We start from the raw sequence: 20183 nt of genomic DNA, 5'->3' as shown, positions 1-20183 counted from the left end.
CAGGTGGATTTCTGAGTGTGAGGCCAGCTGGGTCTGTGGAAAGCAGTCTGGGAAAAATGGAAGGTTCCAGAGTGACCTTCCTAACTTACCCTTAACCCCATTGAAAGTCTCAATGAATCTGTCCCTCAACTGCTGCAATGCCTCAGACACACTCCATTCATGACTGAGCAAATAATGCCAGTGTGGCTCAGAAGCCTGGTACATTATTAACAACCTCTAACCAGGCTCACGTGTAACCCCACCACTTGGGATGTGGAGCCGGAAGGATGAGTCCTAGGCTGAGATTTACCCACATTGTGAGGCCAGCCTGGACTGCATGAAACCCTGTTTCAATAAACAAATTACGTAAATAAAACAGGAGCCTTAACAGAGATGACTCAGCAGGTAAAGGAGCTTGTCACTAAGTCTGAAGACCTAAATTCAGTCCCCATGGTGGAAGAACTGGCTCCCCTGAGTTATCCCCTGACCAAATTATATATGTACCAAGGGCATGCATATACAAACAGTAATAAAATGTTTAAAATAAATGCAATAAGTGCTGTTATTTATTTATTAATTTATTCATTTATTGAGATGGGACCTCACTGTAAAGTTCTGGCTGTCCTTGAACTCACTATGTAGTCTCTTGAGTGCTGGGACTAACGGTATGCCGCACCACCCTGCTAGTAATATATTCTAAAAAAATAATTAACTGGGGCTGGAGAGATGGCTCAGTGGCTAAGAGCACCGACTTCTCTTCCAGAGGTCCTGAGTTCAATCACATGGTGGCTCACAACCATCTGTAATGGGATCTGGTGTGTCTGAAGACATGACGGTGTACTCATATACATAAAATAAATAATTCTTTTTAAAAAAATTATTAACTGAATGTGGTAACTCCACCTATAATCCTAACACTCTAGAAGCCAAGACAGAATCATCAGCTCATTAAAATGTATTTATTTATTTACTCCTGTGCAGGAATATTCCTGTCATGCTCATGTATTGAGATCAGAGGACAACTTAAAGAAGCTGACAGGTGGTTTTACCTGAGGAGCCATCCTGACTACCTGAGCCATACAGTAGGTCCAAGTACAGGACAGAATACAGACCTTAGTGAGGCTTTGTGTCAGAAAGTAAAAGGAGGATTAGGGGCTCTGAATGTAGGTGCTTGGCTAGCATGCAGGAAGTCCTGAATAAAAAAAAAAAAAAAAAACTAGGTTTCAGGGCCTACGCATGTAACTGAAGCATGAGGTGAAAGACAGAGGTAGGGCCATCCACTGTTCAAGATCAAGTCCAAGTTACATGAGTCTTAAAAAAAAAGAAAGACCAAGGATGTAGCTCAATATAGATTTCTTCCCTTGTGTGTATCAGGTTCTGGGTTCAAAATTTAACTTTGAAAAAGAAAAAGGCAAAGCAATAACAGACCAAAAACAATAACCAAGTTATCCTAAATGGCATCCTATCACAAAGGAAGCATGTATTTATTAATTATGTTTTTGAATCAAGGTCTCTATACAAAGCCAGTGCTGGACTCCCAATTCATGGGTGACCTCCGACCATAGGAGTTCAGCACAGGCTCTCCCATGCCCAGATAAGGCTAAAGGCTACAGGAACTTTGACAGTACAGTCTCCAAAAAGAAAGGCAAAAATAAATAGATGTGTTTACAAAATACATGGGTGGAGAGTTGGGTGTGAGGAGGTTTGAGGGTAGAATCTCTGATCTTTGTCAAGTTTTCCTGCCAGAGGGCAGGAAAGCTAGGCAGCTACACATTCCTAGAGTTTTATCTTTAATTTGGAGGATGTTAGGGCAGTTCTGATAGTAGTTAGTAAATACATGTTGGGAGCTAAAGATAGCCCAAGGTCATTTTGGCTCACGACCCACAGCTTTCTATCTCCTATTTAACGTGTTCTCAGCCAAGGCCAGACACTGCCCTGCCCGGATCTTTAATGTAAGCTCTGCTTCCCTTCCGCTCCCTAGGCTTTATCCTAGGAATACCCATGTGAAAATAGCAGTTAAAGGGCTGGAGAGATTGGTGCCTCACTGGTTAAGAGCGGTGGCTGCTCGTGCAGAGAACCCAGATTCAATTCATAGAACAGTGGTTCTCCACCTTCCTGATGCAGTGATACCTTAAGACTGTTCCTCATCTTGTGGTGACCCCAACCATAAAATGTTCGATACTTCATAACTGTGATTTTGCTACTGTTATGAATCATAATGTAGATATCTGATCTACAAGCCCTGTGAAAGAGTCTTTCAAGCCCCCACAAGCTGAGAACGGCTGCCGTGGAGGCTCGTCACGGGAACTCCAGTTTCGGGGATCTAACACCCTCTTCTTGCCTCCCTGGGCACCAGGCAAGCACATGATGCAAAAACATATGAATAGGCAAAACCAAACTCGATAAGTTAAAAACAGGGGACCTACCTTGTCTGGTATTGTTTTAGTAGTAGTAGTATTGTGGTGGTTGGCAGGGAGGGTGGGTTTTGCCAGAACGTGGAGGTCAGAAGACAACTCTGTGGAGTACACCCTCTCCTACTGTAGTGGGTTCTAAAGACTAAAACTCAGGTTAGTAATTTTTGGCCAGCTGGATTATCTCACTGCTCCTGGGGACCTTTTCTTCTCTACATTTTTTTTTTCTCTTCTTCTCTACATTAAGGGAAAGTAACCAACATGTTCAGTTCTGTTTCTTCTGCTCCCTTCAGCCCTTCTGAAAGTCAGCTCCTCTGACCAGCTCCTCTGCATACTTCTTCTATGTTATCAGGAGGTGTTGTCGGACCCTAGAATCAAAAATAACAATGCCACTTAAGATCTGTAAACTCACTGGGTGGTAGCGCTGCATGCCTTTAATTCCAGCTCTTGAAAGAATAAAAAATATAGCTCCAAGGATCCCAAGCTAAAGGAGCCTTAGCCCCGCGCTAAGAACCCCCTGCCCTAGTGATTTCTGACCGCCATTGCCACCCCCACCCAGGAGACCACGCAAATACAGACCTCGGAGACTATAGAAAAATGATTAGTTTGTGATTCACAGGTTTTGCAATGATTGGTTTGTGATTTGCGGGCTTTGCCGTGATTGGCAGGCTTTATTGTGAGCCATGTAAAATCTGTCCCAATTCTGCCCTCGTGGTCCACAGCCCTCTACTCCAACATGGCATACAGGTTGTGGGCCCCAAGTGCGCTCAGAATAAAAATCCTCTTGCAGTTTGCATCAAGACCATTTCTTGTGAGTAATTTGGGGTGTTGCCTTTCCTGGAAGGTGCGGAGAACCCGACCTGGGAGTCCGGCCTTTCAATCTAAGGGCACAGATCTCTGAGTTCAAAGCCAGCCTGGTCTACAGAGTGAGTTCCAGGGCACCCAGAGTTACAGAGAGAAACTCTGTCTTGAAAAGCAAACAAACAAAAAAAAAAGCAATTTTGGAAGAAATGATTTATTTTAGCTCATAATTCCAGGTTATGGTCTATCACGGCCAAGGAGTCCCAGCATGAGCTTCTGGCATCTAGTCACGCCATATCATGAGCAGAGAACAATAAATGTGTGCAGCTAACACTCAGCTTGACTTCCCTATTCATATATAGTTTAGGGCTCCAAACCAAGAAATTTGCTCTGCACCTTCAGGCCGGGGCTTCCCATATCAACTAAGGCAATTAAGACAATCCTTCATAGACATTCCCACCAGCCTAACCCCACCTAGCAAATTCCTCATTGAGACTCTGCTCTCACATAATTATAGGTTGTATCAAGTTGACAATTAAGATTGTGGCTAGAGAGATGACTCAGGAGTTAAGAACACTAGACTGGGGCTCGGTGGTTAAGAGCACTGACTTTTCTTCCAGAGGTCCTGAGTTCAAATCCCAGAAACCACATGGTGGCTCACAACCATCTGTAATGGGATCTGATGCCCTCTTCTGGTGTGTCTGAAGACAGCGACAGTGTATTTATATATAATAAATAAATAAATCTTTAAAAACAAAAAAAAAAACACACTAGACTGTCTTCTAGGATCTGAGTTCAGTTCTCAGGGGCAGCTCACAGCCACCTGTAACTCCAGTTCCAAAAGATCCAATGCCGTCTTCTGACCGCCATAAACAATACACATATATGTTGTGCATACACACATTCAGGCAAAACACGTATACACACATAAAATATTTTAAGAGAGGGGGCCCTGGAGAAATGGCGCAACAGTTTAGAGCACTTGCTGCTCTCGCTGAGGACCCCAGTTTCATTCCCAGCACCACATCAGGTAGATCACAAACCACCTGCAACTCTAATCCAAGACGACCCCACATTCTCTTCTGGCTTCCAAAGGTACCTGCACCCACATGACAGACTCTTACATAGGTATATACCCACAAGAGTAATTCTGAAATAAATAAAAAAATAAAACTAATCACCACGGTAGCCCTCTCTAATAAACTGGACAGTTTGCCTGAACTCAGAGCCAGAATAATATTGAGGGTTTGGGTGGCCACACGTATAATTACTGTAGTGAGAGCCCAGAGCAAAAAAAAAAAAAAAAAGGCATGGCTTGTGGACCCAAAGGTTGCAGAAGTGACAGATGTGACTTTCACCTAGCTGGGAGAAGTCACCGGGCATTGGGGGAATTATAAAGAGGATGTGCTTCTCTGTAGTAAAACATCAGAGGTGGGAAACTGAAATGAATGCAGTCCCTGCTGGCAGTGAGCAGGAGGTGTGCGTCTGTCTTGGAGGAAGGAAGGGCAGTTCAGCTCCAAGGAGCCCTCTGAGAGGCTTCTGCCTTTCTGGCTCCTTCTGCCTTTCTGGCAGGAGCCTCTTGCAACGGACTGTACTGACCACTCTGTTCTGCCTCCTCCCCTCCTCCAGGAAAGCACCCACTTTTCCAGGAATTCACAGTGACGCCTGTGCCACACGAAGTTATTTTTAGAAACTGGCGTGATGAAATATTCAGAATTGTAAACAACATGCACACGCTTTAGATCCCGAGTGTACTTGTGCAGCGCCCCAGTTGGCTGCAAAGTGAGATCCCTGGGGAGGGAAAGGGTGTTCTTTGATAAAAGCCTGGACGGTAGTTGCCAGAGAATGTTCAAAACAGGAAGCAGCTCCAGCTCTGAGAGTCAGGCACAGCCAAGCTGAGGCCGGACCGTATCCCCAAGGACCCAGGAGGGCGTGCTGGGCTGTGGCTGCTGCTGGTTATTTGTCCCTGGTAGGTGAGGCAATAGCTCCAGGCCTGCTTCACAGAGATTGCAGAAGTGGAGTAACAGGTCAGGTGGCCTGAGACCAACATCTGTCTCAGGACGAAACGTGCCCAGCCGCAGATCTGTCATGAAGCCTCTCAGGGCACACGCCCCTAGCCGCGTCGCCACGTGGTGGTCTTGACGTGGTGAAATGGGAGGAGATTATCTAAAGAAAGGGCTTTTAAAGGGAGAAAAGATAGATACAAGGTGGCTGTGAGCCAGAAGATGCAACTAGGCAGTCTCCAGCCCCAGTAAAAGTATCTTTTCCTCTCTGCCTGCAACATTTCAATGACCTTGATCTCTTGAGGCAAATTCCTGTCATTCTTTTTTACAAATGTTTGTTTGCTTGCTTGATTTCTTGTTTCGCTTTGTTGTTTGTTTGTGACAGTATTAATATATAACCCAGTTGACCTTGAATTTGCAATCTGTCTTCTTGCTTCATCTTCCAGAGCGCCAGGATCACAGGCGTGTCCTACCCTGCCTGGCTCAGTAATAATTGCCTTTTTGTTTAGTTCGTTTCTCATATGCCAAGCTGGCCATGAATTCACAGCTTAGTGGGGGATGACCGCGAACCTGCAGAGTACTGGGATTGGAGGCCTGACCACTCCCAGTTGATGTGGGGCTAGGGGGTCAAACCAGGGCTTTGTTGATGCTTGGTTGCTCCACTCTACCCCTTTCCTATCCCAGTCATTTGCTTATTTTACAAAAACAAACCTTTCGGTTTCACAGAAAAACTTAGCATCAAGTACAGAAATTTCCCAAATGCCCCTGACCCCCCTCCTATACACACACACACACACACACACACACACACACACACACACACACACTAGAGTCCCTCTATCAAGATCCTGACCAGAGTGGTATCTTTGTTAAACGACAAACCTATGGAGTCACCATTGGCACCCATGGCCTGCCACAGCCCATGTTACTTTTAGTACCTATTGTCTGGACCTGATGTGTGCATGTGTGCAGAATAACATGGATTACCACTTTAAGTCCTGCCCTCTGTTCCAACATCCCATCCCCTAGCAACCTCACTTTTTTTTTTCCTGACTCCACAGACTTGTCTTTTCCAGAGTACCATGGACAGGAGGAATCTACAGCATCAGAGTAGCATCTCTCAGTATTTTGTTTGGGTTTTGTTTGTTTATGTTACAAAGGGTCTCACTATGTAGCCCTGCCTGGCTAGCCACTCACTATGTAGATCTGGTTGGCCTTGAACTCACAAAGATTGGTCTGTGCTTTTTTGGTGCTGGAATTAAAGCTGTGTGCCACCATGCTCAGCCTAAATGTGTGTTTTCTTTTATCTTCAGGAATTTTTTCATGGTTATGGGTAGGTGTTTTGCCTGCATGTGTGTCCACCTGTACCTCATATGCATGAAATGCCCGAGGAAACCAGAGGCATCAGATCCTATGAAACTGAAGTTAAAGAAATTTGTGAGCCACCAAGTGGGTTATTGGGCATTGAACTCTGGTGCCTTCCAGTAATATTATTCTGCCTTTTCCTGGCTCTGTGCCTCATTATTGAACACCTTTCCATTGTCTGAATGGAACAGAACGTACCCTTCTTCACCCACTGAAGGATACTTCGGTACTTCCGAGCTTTGACTGTGACCACCACAGCCTTCATGAACATGAGTGTACAGCTTCTGAGAATGCAGCCTCTACTTTTCCTCACCTCACCCTCCTCTGAGCTCTCCCTCATCTATCCCTACTCTGCTCCCACCCAGTCTTGTCCCAGTCCCCTGACAGAACTCTTCCCTGCCCAGGCCACAGGCTGGCCCTTTGCCCCAGACACAGTAGTAAGCATTTTCCCAACTCCTTGGCACGGTTCCCTTGTTAACTGCATTTCTGGCTATGTGCTGTCTTTAAGAAGATGTCACAGGATCTCAGGCCAGAAATCTTTTTTTAAGTTAATTTACTTATTTTATTTATTTATTATATATAAGTACACTGTAGCTGTCTTCAGACACAATAGAAGAGGACATCAGGTCCCATTACATGTGGTTGCTGGGGTTTGAACTCAGAACCTCTGGAAGAGCAGTCAGTGCTCTTAACCACTGAGTCACCTATCTACCCTCCCTGACTCTTTTGATAATTTTTTAAAATTTTATTTATTATATATAAGTACACTATAGCTGTTTTCAGACACACAGGAAGAGGGCATCAGATCTCATTACAGATGGTTGTGAGCCACAGTGTGGTTGCTGGGATTTGAACTCAGGACCTCTGGAAGTGCAGTCAGTGCTCTTAATCACTGAGCCATCTCTTCAGCCTCAGGCCAGAAATCTTAAAAGCACAAGTAATGGTTTCTGATGTTTATGTATTACAGTAGGGGTTTAGTTGTTGTTTTGAAACAGGGCAGCTCTGTGTGGTCCTGGCTGTACTGCACTGCACTCTTTAGACCAGACTAGCCTTGAACTCTGAGATCTGCCTGCCTCTGCATCCCCAGGGCTGAGATTAAAGGCCTGTTCACCACACCCTACCTTGTTTTTGTTTTGCTTTTAGCCCAGGCAGCAGAGGCTGATAAAGAGGGCCGCACAAGGCTTCCCCAGGCCATACATTCCAGATCCTCTCTTGGGCGTTAGAGATAACACCCAGCTGAGAGGAAGTAGCTGCTAATGCTGGTGCTTCAGCTAGATTTAGGGTGGGTAGGAAGCCTGCACTTCGAAAGCTTGCCAGATCTCTGATGGAGACCGAAGCACGGCCCCTCCCTGCTCATGAGTGGAGGCAGCATGGAAGGAAGACATCCCCAGGATGCTCGCTGTTTGCTCTGGCATAAGCGCAGTAGGAAGCAGAAGGGACACAGGGGTGGAGGGGGGGCAGAACAAGCAGCAGCTGTGTCCCACAACTGTGACAGTTTGCCTCTACCCTCCTCATGTGTCTCTCCCCTAGACCACTTCTCAACTTAGATGCAGCTCCCCAGAAAACATTGGCCAGTACCCTCCTGACTACTTCTGTGGGAACCTGAATCCAGAGCCCCTAACACATGGACCAGGCACACAGAGCAGCAGCTTCCAAGCTTGGCTGCATAGCACCCTCTTCTGGTGTACCTGTTCAAATGACAAATTCCCAGGTCTTCTGGAGTTTAGAAGTCTTCCAGAGTCTAGACTGCAAGGTTGTGATGATTCTGGAGGCCACGGGCAGTGCTCCTCCACTCCTGTTGTCAAAGCCACTGACTCCAGATCTTCTTCCCTGCAGCAGAAGCCATCTTAATATCTCCCAGTCTCTGGAATCAGGAGTGACAGGGGACACAATGCTTCAAAGAAGATATGATATGAGAAACATCCAGGCAACCCAAACAAACCCAAGCCTTTCATCTGCATAGACCCACTAAAGCATAGTTGAAAATTCCAGGGGGGTGCATGGGCAGCCTCCATGAGAAAGATGCTCACAGAAACAGCTCATCTTTCTGTAAGCACCTTGTGTGACCCTGGAAAGTAAATGCTTCCCCAGAAACAACACACAATTATGCAAGTCAAAGGGTTGACTCCTCTTATTCCCTTTAAAAATAACTGTGGAGCTATCAAGGGTCCACATGTCAGGAAAGCCATCAAGCCTCTGAAGGTAGGGTGTGCCATTCTAGAGGTGTGACAGCAGTGTACGTAGGGAATAGGTGTGCCCAGGTCAAATACTGGGGATAGACTGGATCACTGGCTGCATACACTTAAAAACACAGAGGGTAGCTAGGTATGGCGGTTCATGTGTTGAATCCCAGCACTCCTGAGCAGAGGCAGGATGATGTTTGTGAGTTCAAGGCCAACCTGTTCTACATAGAAAGTTCCAGACCAGCCAAGGCTACCTAATGAGACTCTGTCTCAAGGGGAAAAGGAAAAAGCCAGGAGTAATGTTGACCTTCAGGTTTAGGCATAGATTATTCTCTGACCATTAGACACATCCAGGTGGGCAAAGCACTTGAGAATTCAGATCCTGCCTAGAGAGTTTGTGTTCCTGCCCACGTACGAGCTCTCCTGCTGCACGATGGACTCGTGACTGAAAAGGATGAAAAAGACATCCCTGAAGAAACAAAGCACAGGGAGATATTCAGTATAAAGAAGTGCAAATGAAAGATAAGAAAAATGGCCACACAGCATGCAATGATAACTGTGAGTGTCTCGCTGTGGATGCTGATGTGTATCAATGTCACCACACCCAGGCCTCAGGGAACATCTCAAAAGTGGGGTCAGAAAAAGAAGTCTAAGTGCTGGAGAGTGCAGGGAAGCCATGACATGTCATTGCTTTTGCACACATCAACCCACAGCAGCTGTGGCTACCTGTGTAAGATCCACCAATTGAACATTCCAGCATGGAATGGGAGGGGGCTGTTCCCTGAGCTGAGAATCTATTGGCTTGTTGGATCCTGAAAGAAGGAGCCTCAGTGAGCTTAACGGTAGCACTATGAACTCAGTGGGTAAGAGACAGGGGTGAGAGAGTTGGGGGTTGGGAGGACATATGACATTACCTACTGACATGAAGTTTGGGGGAGATATGAGGGGAGTGAGGGGTTATTTGGAGGAGCTGGAGCAGGAAGTGTAGGTGGATATGATCAAAATATGTTGCAAGCATGGATGGAGTTTTCAAAGAATAAATTAAGCCAGACATGGTGGCACATGCCTTTAATCCCAACACTGTGGAGGCAGAGGCAGGCATATCTCTGAGTTTGAGGCCAGATTGATCTATAGAGTGAGTTCTAGGACAGCCAGAGCTACCCAGAGATACCCTCAAACAAAACAAAACAAAACAGCAGTAAAAAACCCAGAAAACAAAAGCAAGATAATACATTAATAACATTACTTAAAATTCTGCAGTTGTCAGAATTCTTTCATATTTGTGTACTTAATTCTTCCTAAGTTTCAGAACTGATATGATGTTGGTTGGACCACTGATCCCTGCTTCCTCCTGGGAAAATCTGAGCCCTGAGCTCTCCAGGTGGCCATTTGTGGCTCGCTGCCACCTCCTGCTGTCTGAGATGCAGAAATCTGAAAATAACACAAGAAAGTGCCCAAAACTGAGAGCTGTGTGCAAAAATGTCCATAGCGTTTTATTCAGAGCAGACACAGATTAGAATGTTTCTCAGTGTCCCTCCACAGGAAAATATGCAAACAATGGGAACTTCACGGAGCATCACAATATCTGGTGCCTTAGGGTTTTCCATCACTTCGGCAAAATAACAGAGAAGGAGGAGTTATTTTGGCTCCTGGACATCCTGCTCCATGACTTTGGACTTGAAGAGAGGTACAGCATCAAAATGCGTGGTGGGCAAAGCTTCTCATCACAAGGGGCTCAGGAAGGAAAGGCAGAGCAGAGCGATCTAGAACAATACAAACCCTTTTTGGTCCCAGTGACTTACTTCCTCACTAGCCCATCCTGCTGTGGACTGGTCAGTGGATTGCTTTGCTGGTGAACTTACAGGCCTCTGACCATCTGGGACCAAGCCCTCAACACAAGCCTTTGGGGACAGTTTATGCTCAACCTACAACACCTAGCCATAAATAAGAACAAACCACAGAAGTAGGCAGCAATTAGACATGTTCATGATCATATCAGCTCTCCATATCTGCTGCTTCTGAACCCATGGATTCAGTCAATCACAGAACCAAGTCCCAGTGGTAGAGAGCTAACCTATTGCCTGTAAGGTCTGGGGCTGAGCATCAATCACAAATTGAAATGGGGGTAGGGTGGGAATCAACCACAAGTTGAAATTCTGTTTTGTTTAAGATGGTGTGGTGATTGATATAGTTAACTTGACTGGATCTAGAATCATCTAGAAGACAAGTCTCTGGGCCTATGATATAGATTAGTTAAGCTGAGATGAGAAAAGTCACTGTAAGTGTGGACAATATCATTCCATAGACTGGGGTCCTGGACTGATAAGGAGAAACAGATTTCTGAGCTGTTTTCTGAGCTGAGCACAGGTCTCCATCATCCTCTGTTTGCTGATATGGGCACAATGCCTCCAGCAGCTTAATTCTATTGCTTCCTGCCTTCCTCGCTCCCTCAGCTCCCTAGACTTCCCTTGAAGTGTGAGCCAAACCTGTCTTCCCTCCCTTAAGTTGCTTTGGTCAGATTTTGTGTCAAAGCAGTAAGGAAAGTGACAATACATACAGGATCTTGTTTTATCTCTTTGACTGCCTTGGCCCAGGTAGGCTGTCCTTAGATTCATGGCTGTGTACAATCCTCCTGCCCCAGGCTCTTTAGTTGCAGGTGTGTGTCACCACTCTTGATACACTGAAGATATTTAAAACATGTACTGCTCTCACAGAAGACCAGAGTCCAATCCTGTGCCAAGTGGCTCACAGCTCATCCCTGGAGGAATCCAGGGCTTCTGGCCTTTGTAGGTACTTGAACTCAGCATGTGCACGTGTGCTTCCTTCATGTGCATGCACGCACACGCACAGACACACAATTTAAACAAACAAACAAAAATAAGGGGCTAAACAGATGCAGATGGCTCAGCAATTAAAAGCACTGGCTGCTCTTCCAGAGGATTTAGGCAATTCTAGCATTGTAGACTGCTCTTTTTTTTTTTTTTTTTAAGATTTATTTATTCTATGTGAGTACAGTCTTCAGTCATACCAGGAGAGAGCATCAGATCCCATTACAGAGGGTTGTGATCCACCATGTGGTTGCTGGGAATTGAACTCAGGGCCTCTGGAAAAGCAGTCAGTGCTCTCAACTGTTGAACCATCTGTAACTGCACTATTATAGGATCTCTTTCTTCTGGCCTCTACCAGCATCAGGTACACATGTCATATGCTGACATATATACAGCCAAATATCTATGCACATAAAATAAAACATAAAATAAAAATAAATCTTTCAAAAAATTGCTATTTGCTTATTTTTTTAGTGTTGTATTGAAGTCAAGGCCTCACACATACTAGGAAGTTCTGGTACACTGACCAACATTCCAGTGCTTATTTTATTTTTCTGTTGCCACTATAAAAGGCCACAACTGCCACAATAAAAGCAAATCAAGGGGAAAATCATGATAGGAATGGTGGGTATGAGGGATAGAAAAGATGGAAGGATAAAGGATGGAGGATGAAGGATGAAGAATAGAAGACAAAAGAATGAAGGATGGAAGATGAAGGATGGAGAATAGAGGATGGAAGGATAGAGGATGGAAGGATGGAGGATGGAAGGATGGAGGATGGATAATGGAGAAAAGAGGATGGAGGATGAAGAATGGAAGATGAAGGGTGGAGGATGGAGGATGGAATATGAAAATGGAGGATGGAGGATGAAGGGTGGAGGATGAAGAATGGTTGATAGAGGATGAAGGATAGAGGATGGAAGGATGGAGGATAAAGGATGGAAGGATGAAGAATGGAGGATGAAGGGTGGAGGTTGGAGGATGAAAATGGAGGATGAAGGGTGGGGGATGAAGGATAAAGGATGGGGATGGATGATGAAAATGGAGGATGGAGGATAGGGAATGGATGAAAGGATGAAGGGATCTGGAGAGATGAAAAGATGAAGAGGATATAGAGATGCAGTCACCAAAAGACGAGGAGCAGAGGGGAGAGAAGGAAGAAGGGATGAAGAAACAGAGGGAATGGATAGTTGGAGGGATGGGTTACAGAGAAACAGCAAACAAAGCTGCTCTTGAGTGCACTGAGTTCCTTGGCAAATGTAATCACAAGTGGATTAGGTTGGAGAGAGACACACTGGAAACCAGAGGACCAGAAATATTCCCAGGAGAAAATGACTGCTGGGGTGTCTCAGTGACAGAGCACTTGCAACAACAACAACAAAACAAACCAACAAGACCAAAGAAACCTAGAAGGAAATGATTCTCCAAGAACTTCAGTCATCCATATAGATGACACACCATCCAGACCTGGAACCTCCGAATAGCCGTCCTGTTCATAGATCCACAAGACACCAGTCAGCTTTAACAGACTGGGCTTTGGACTGATACAGGCTGTGTGCCTTAGTTTCCACATATGCTCTTGACTGTAGGTGTGACTAGCCACTTAAGTTTCTGCCTTGACTTCCCAATAATGGTGAGTCATTACTTGGAATTGTAACTGAATAAACCCTTTCTCCCTCAAAATTGTTTTTGACAGGGTATTTGATCCAGAAACAAAACCTGGACACAAGGTCTGAAGTAGCCCAGCTGGCTTCAAACTCTATACATAGCCTTTACCACACATGCTACCATACCCAATTTATGCCCAGGGCTTGCTGTATGCTAGGCAGGCACTCCACCGTTGTGTTACACACCCAGCCTTTCTCCATTGCTTTTTATTCTATCTTTGTATCCAATCATGCTTGTGACATATAGTGTATTGCTTTAGATAGCTTTTAAAAGATAGTTTTAAAATATGATCTAGTGCTATATATTTATAATTGTATACATTGTTATCCAGCATACTTAAAAATCTTTACTGTTCATGTTATTATTCTTTTGCTAATTTTGTTTTGTTTTGTTCTTTTTTTAAAAAACTATATCTTATTTGGTTTTCTTTAAAGATTTATTTATTATATGTAAGTACACTGTAGCTGTCCTCAGACATACCAGAAGAGGGCATCAGATTCCATTACAGATGGTTGTGAGCCACCATGTGGTTGCTGGGAATTGAACTCAGGACCTCAGGAAGAGCAGTTAGCGCTCTTAACCGCTGAGCCATCTCTCCAGCCCCTGTTTTGTTCTTAAGATGGGTTTTTTTGTTTAGTCCTCACTGTCCTCAAAGTCACTCTGAAGACTGGGCTGACTTTCTTTTCTTTTATTGCTTTTATTATGTTTAGGTATGGGCCTTGGATTCCTGTTCTTTCCAAGACTTTTAACATGAAGTGGTGTTGGATTTTGTCAAATGCTTACTCAACATCTAGTGAGATAACCGTGTGTGTGTGTGTGTGTGTGTGTGTGTGTGTGTGTGTGTTTGAGTTTGTTTATATGGTGGATGTATTACATTGATGGATTTCCTTATATTAAACCATCCCTGAATCCCAGGGATGAAGCCTACTTGATCATGGTGAATGATCATTTTGATGTGTTCTTGGATTCGGTTTGCAAGGATTTTGTTGAGTATTTTTGCATCAATGTTCATAAGTGAGATTGGTCTGAAGTTCTCAATCCTTGTAAGGTCTTTGTGTGGTTTAGAAGGAGGGTTATTGTAGCCTCAAAAAATGAGTTAGGTAGTGTTCCACTGGATTCTATTTTGTGGAATAGTTTGGAGATTATTGGTATTATGTCATCAATAAATGTCTGATAAAGTTCTCTGCACTGAACCCATCTGGACCTGGGCTTTTTTTTTTTTTTTTTGGGGGGGGGGGGTTGGGAGGCTTTTGATGACTGGTTCTTTTTCTTTAGGTGTTGCGGGATTGTTTAGGTGGTTTACCTGGTCCTGGTTTAACTTTTGTATCTTGTATCTGTCTAGGAATTCATCCATTTCCTTCAGATTTTCTAGCTTTGTTGAGTATAGGCTTTTGTAGTAGGATCTGATGATTTCTTGAATTTCCTCAGTTTCAGTCGTTATTTCTCCACTTTCCCTTCTGATTTTGTTAACTTGGGTACTCTCTCTTTGCCCTCTAGTTAGTCTGGCAAAGGGTTTACCAATCTTGTTAATATTCTCAAAGGACCAGCTCTTGGTTTTGTTGATTCTTTGAATGGTTCTTTTGTTTCTATTTGGTCTATTTCCGCCCTAAGTTTGATTATTTCTTGCCATCTACTCCTCTTGGGTGTATCTGCTTCCTTTTGTTCTAGAGCTTTCAACTGTGCTGTCAGGTTGCTAGTGTATGCTCTTTCCAGCTTCTTTTTGGAAGCACCCAGAGCTGAGTTTTCCTCTCAGTACTGCTTTCATTGCATCCCATAGGTTTGGGTATGTTGTGTTTTCATTTTCATTGAATTCTAGGAAATCCTTAATCTCTTTCTTTATTTCTTCTTTGACCCTGCTATCAATTAATAGAGCATTGTTTAGTTTCCATGTGTATATGGGCTTTTTGTTGTCTTTGTTGTTATTAAAGACCAGCTTTAGACCATGGTGATCAGAAAGGATGCATGGGAGTATTTCGATCTTTGTGTACTGATTGAGACTCATTCTGTGTCCAATTATGTGGTCAATTTTTGAGAAGGTGTCGTGAGGTGCTGAGAAGGTGTATTCTTTTGTTTTAGGATGTTATGTTCTGTAGATATCTATTAATTCCAGTTGGTTTATAGTCTCTGCTACTTTTACAGTGAGTGTCCTTGTTCAGTTTCTGTTTCCATGATCTGTCCATTGGTGAGAGTGGGGTATTAAAGTCTCCCACTATTATTGTGTGGGGTAAAATGTATTTTTTGAGCTTTAGTAGGGTTTCTTTTATGAATATGGGTGCTTTTGTATTTGGAGCATATATGTTAAGGAATGAGAGTTCCTCCTGACAGATTTCCCCTGTAATGAGTAAAAAATGTCCTTCCTTATCTTTTTTGATAACTTTTGGTTGAAAATCTACTTTATTCGATATTAGAATGGCCACTCCAGCTTGCTTCTTGGGGCCATTTGCTTGGAAGGTTTTTTCCCCAACCTTTTATTCTGAGATAGTGTCTATCTTTGTCTCTGAGATGAGTTTCCTGTTTGCAGCAAAATGCTGGGTTTTGTTTATGTATCCAGTCTGATAGCCTATATCTTTTTATTGGTGAGTTGAGTCCATTTATGTTAATAGATATCAAGGAATAGTGGTTGCTGTTTCCTGCTATTGTTGCTTGGGTAGGTTGAATTGTGCCTGTGTGTCTTTCTTCTTTTGGTTTTCTTGCTTAGAAGTTTTCTTGTTTTTACTATGAGGTGGTTCCCCTCATTGTATTGGGTTTCCCATCTATAATTCGTTGTAGTGCTGGGTTTGTGGTGATATATTATGTGAATTTAGTTTTGTCTTGGAATATCTTCGTCTTGCCATCTATGGTGATTGATAGTTTTGCTGGGTATAGCAGCTTGGGCTGGCACTTGTGCTCTCTTAGGATTCGCATGATGCCTGTCCAGGCTCTTCTAGCTTTCATAGTCTCTGTTGAGAAATCGGGTGTGATTCTGATTGGTCTGCCTTTATATGTTACATGACCTTTTTCCCTTACTGCTTTTAGTATTCTTTCTTTGCTTTGGGCACTTGGTGTTTTGACTATTATGTGTCGGGAGAAATTTCTTTTCTAATCCAACCTATTTGGAGCTCTGTAGGTTTCTTTTATGCTGGTGGTCATCTCATTTTTAAGGGTAGGGAAGTTTTCTTCCAGGATTTTGTTGAAGATATTTACTGTACCTCTTAGTTGATATTCTTTGCCCCCTTCTATTCCTATTATCCTTAGGTTTGGTCTTCTCATTGTGTTCTGGATCTCCTGCACATTTTGGGTTAGGACCTTTTTGGTTTTTGTGTCTTCTCTGACTGTTTTGTCTATGTTTTCAATGTTGTCTTCAGCCCCCGAGATTCTCTCTTCCATTTCTTGTAGTCTGTTGAAAATGCTTGCATCTGTGACTTCTGATTTCTTTTTTAGGATTTCTACCTCTAGGGTTGTCTCTTTTAGTGTTTTCTTTATTGTGTCTATTTCCATTTTAAATTCCTTCTTCCATTCCTTCATCTCTTTGGTTCTGTTTTATTCTAGTTCTTTGAGTTCTTTGAGTGTTTTTCTTGTTTCTTCTTTAAAAGCTTCTAATTCTTTATGCTTTTCCTCCCGTTCTTGTTTAAGGATCTCTATCATCATCTTGAGGTAGGATTTTGTGTCTGAGTCTTTTTTTTCTGGAGTGTTTGGCATTCTGCTGTTTGTTGTGATGGGAGTGCTGGGTTCTAGTGTTGCCAGGTTGTCTTGGTTTCCCTGGGGTATGTTCTTTCACTTTTCCCTTGCCATCTTGTTGTCAGTGATTGGTTCTCGCCTTTCCCTTATACCTGGCCCGTGTCCCTGGAACTCCACTGTTCCTGGTGGCAGATGGTCCAAGTGCCTGGTGGCTGGGATCAGAGGGTCCAATGCTGCCGGGTTCCTGGATCCCTGGATCAAGCCGGGCAGGCGCACACTTTACGAGTGCTCTGCTGGGATCTCTCTGCCCCCTTGAGAGTCGGAATCCGTTCTCACCTGGTTCTCGCCAGTCCTGTGTGTCTGGGTCTCCGCTTTTCCTGGTGGCAGATGTTCCGAGTCCTGGGCTGACTTCTAATTCAGAAATCTAGTTGCCTCTGCTTCCCTACATGCTGGGATTAAAGGCTTGCACCAGCACCACCTGGTGGATGTTCGTGTTGTTTTTTGTGAGGTGTTTTTGTTGTTGTTTTGTTTTTGGTTTGTTTGGCTTGCTTTTGGTTAGTTAAGTGGTGTTGTTTCTGTTTTGAGGGACAGTGCAAAGACTGGCTCCACTTTCAGTTTCCAGTGTTTCCTCTGTGAGGTTAAGATGTGATCTCCCAGCTTCCTGCTCTTGCCCCCATGCCTGCCTATGGCAGACTCAAGTCCTCGGAAACCATAAGCCAAAATCAATTCTTCCCTAACGTGCTTTTCTTTTGTAATAGCATTGTATTACAGCGACATAAAAGCGACTGATAAAAAGCTCCATGACATTATAATAATTTTATCACACAACCTAGAAAAGTACCATCTGTGCCTCATATCTGTGCTGTGTAGATTTGAGTTTGTACTTCAGAAATTAGATTCATTCCGAAGATGCTTGGCGGTTTTATAGATAATGCAGGTCATGATCTCTGGCCTTCAAAGTGTCAGTCACGTGTTTTATATCACCCTAGCCCTTGGATCAACATTTTTACAGCCCACAGGGGCTGGGAGCATTTTGATATTGTTGTGTGCTTTCACATTAGTAAGCATTTTGTATTCAGTAAGTTTTGAACGGGAAATGGTAGCATACATCCATAATTCTAGCATTCAGGAAGTTGATGCAGAAGAATTTAGGTCAGCCCAAGCTACATAGAGAGACACACTCTCCAAAACATTTTTTAAAAAATTCCCCCAACACAAAACTCAAACCCACACAGATTTTCATCTTCGCCCCTGCACATCGGTTTGGTAAAAGTTGCCAATGAGGCCATCTGTGCTTAGAATTTTATTTGGGGAAAGTTTTTTTTTTTTTTTTTTTTTTTAATCCATTGATTCAATATCTTAAAAATCTTTTTCAAAGCTAATTTTGTTATGTTTCCAGAGTTTTTCATTATGTCCTTAATTTTCAAAATTTATTGGCACAGAATTTACAAAACCTCTCATTTTAAAATATCTGATACATTTTAATAAATGTGCCTGAAATTTGTGAGTTGAATGGTAGTGTGCGTGCGCATGCACGTGTATGTATCTGTGTATGTGTGTGTTGTATGCATGCATTAGGTTGGAGCATTCACTTGCCAATGTGTGTGGTGTGCCCACTCGTGTGCATGCATGCACGTAGAGGCTAGAGGTCTAAAGTGGATGTCTTCTTTTCTTTCTTTTTCTTTTCTTTTCTTTTCTTTTTTTTTTTTTTTTTTTTTTTTTTGAGATAGGGCCTCTCACTGAACCTAGAGCTTGCTATCTTTGCTTGCTAGCCAGGAACTCTCCTCTCTGAACTTGAAAACACTGGGCATCAGAGTTACATGGTTGTTAGGATTTGAGTTCACATCCTCACTGTGGCACTGCAAGCCACAACCCTGACTCATCCTTCCAGCCCCTCTATGGATTTTTAAGATCCGACAACTTCTTTGTTGCTCTTAAGGATTCTTATTTTTGACTGGATTTAGAAGCAGAAGCTCTAAACGAGGACAGCCTATGTCGCTTGGCAATCTGTTCCTGGCATTTTTCTTTGGCCTCCTTTACTCTCTTGTACAAAATTGTAGTGTATAATGCAGCCCCCATCTTATTTTTTCTTAGTGAGTTGTTCCCTCAGAGAAATACACTGGCGTTTGTGAAGAAAGACAGTGGAGTAATAGAACACTGAGACTCGGATGCTTTGGTCCCAAGCTTCTTACCTTCTCGAAGGGCTTTAATCACAATGAATTGGCAGATATCATCTTTAGAGAGATAGAAGGCTTTCAGAGTCTGCTAGCTAGCTTTTTCCAGCCCCAGCTGCCACGACACAGTCCAGGAGTCATCCCTGCCCCACCCCACCCCCACACACATACTAACTACGATGAGAACATTCAGACTAACAACGTCAGTGAATCACCCAACTAGACTTGCTCTTTCTCTCACCCATTCTCCCTGGTCTATAACAAGAATGCCCCTTGCCCTATGGCAGGATTTGCGAAAGCCAGTCATAGTGGTGCTCCCTTTTTTTAAAAAAGATTTATTTATTTATTTTACATATTTAAGTACACTGTCACTCTCTTCAGACACACCAGAAGAGGGCATTGGATCCCATTACAGATGGTTGTGATCCACCATGTGGTTGCTGGGAATTGAACTCAGGACCTCTGGAAGAGCAGTCAGTGCTCTTAATCACTGAGCCATCTCTCCAGCCTGGTGCCTACCTTTAATTCTAGCACTTGGAAAACAAAGACGGGGGGGGGGGGGAGATCACATAGTTAGTTCCAGGACAGAACAAGCTATATAGAGGTCTTGTCTCAAAACAAAACAAAACAAAACAAAACAAAAAAACAAAAAGTCTTATCCCACTAGCATACACTCATTGTATGTGGTGCTGTACTACATAAGGACATTTTCCTATAGGTGCATAATGTTCTTTGAGCACACTCTCCAGAGTCTTCCTCTCTTCCTTTCCCACTTCTCTGTAGTCCATTTATTATTCCTCTGACCCCCCCCACACACAAACACACACTCACACACACACACGCACACTCACGTACATTCATGCACACATTCACGCACACACATGCACACAAGGTGTGTAGAAGGGGTGAGTGGAGAGAGATGGTTTAGAGATTAGGGGTGCACTCTGTTTTTTCAGAGAATCAGAGCTCAGTTCCCAGCACCCAGGCAGCTCCCGCTCACCTATAACTGCAGCTCCAGGGTATCTGACGCCCTCTTCTGGCCTCCTTGGGAACTGCACTCACTATGCATATAAAAAATAAAAATTTTAAAATCTAGAAACCACACATAAATGAA

The sequence above is a fragment of the Micromys minutus genome, assembly GCF_963924665.1.
Source record: "Micromys minutus genome assembly, chromosome: 2".
NCBI classification, from domain to species: domain Eukaryota; kingdom Metazoa; phylum Chordata; class Mammalia; order Rodentia; family Muridae; genus Micromys; species Micromys minutus.
Note: the sequence above shows the minus strand (reverse complement) of the source record.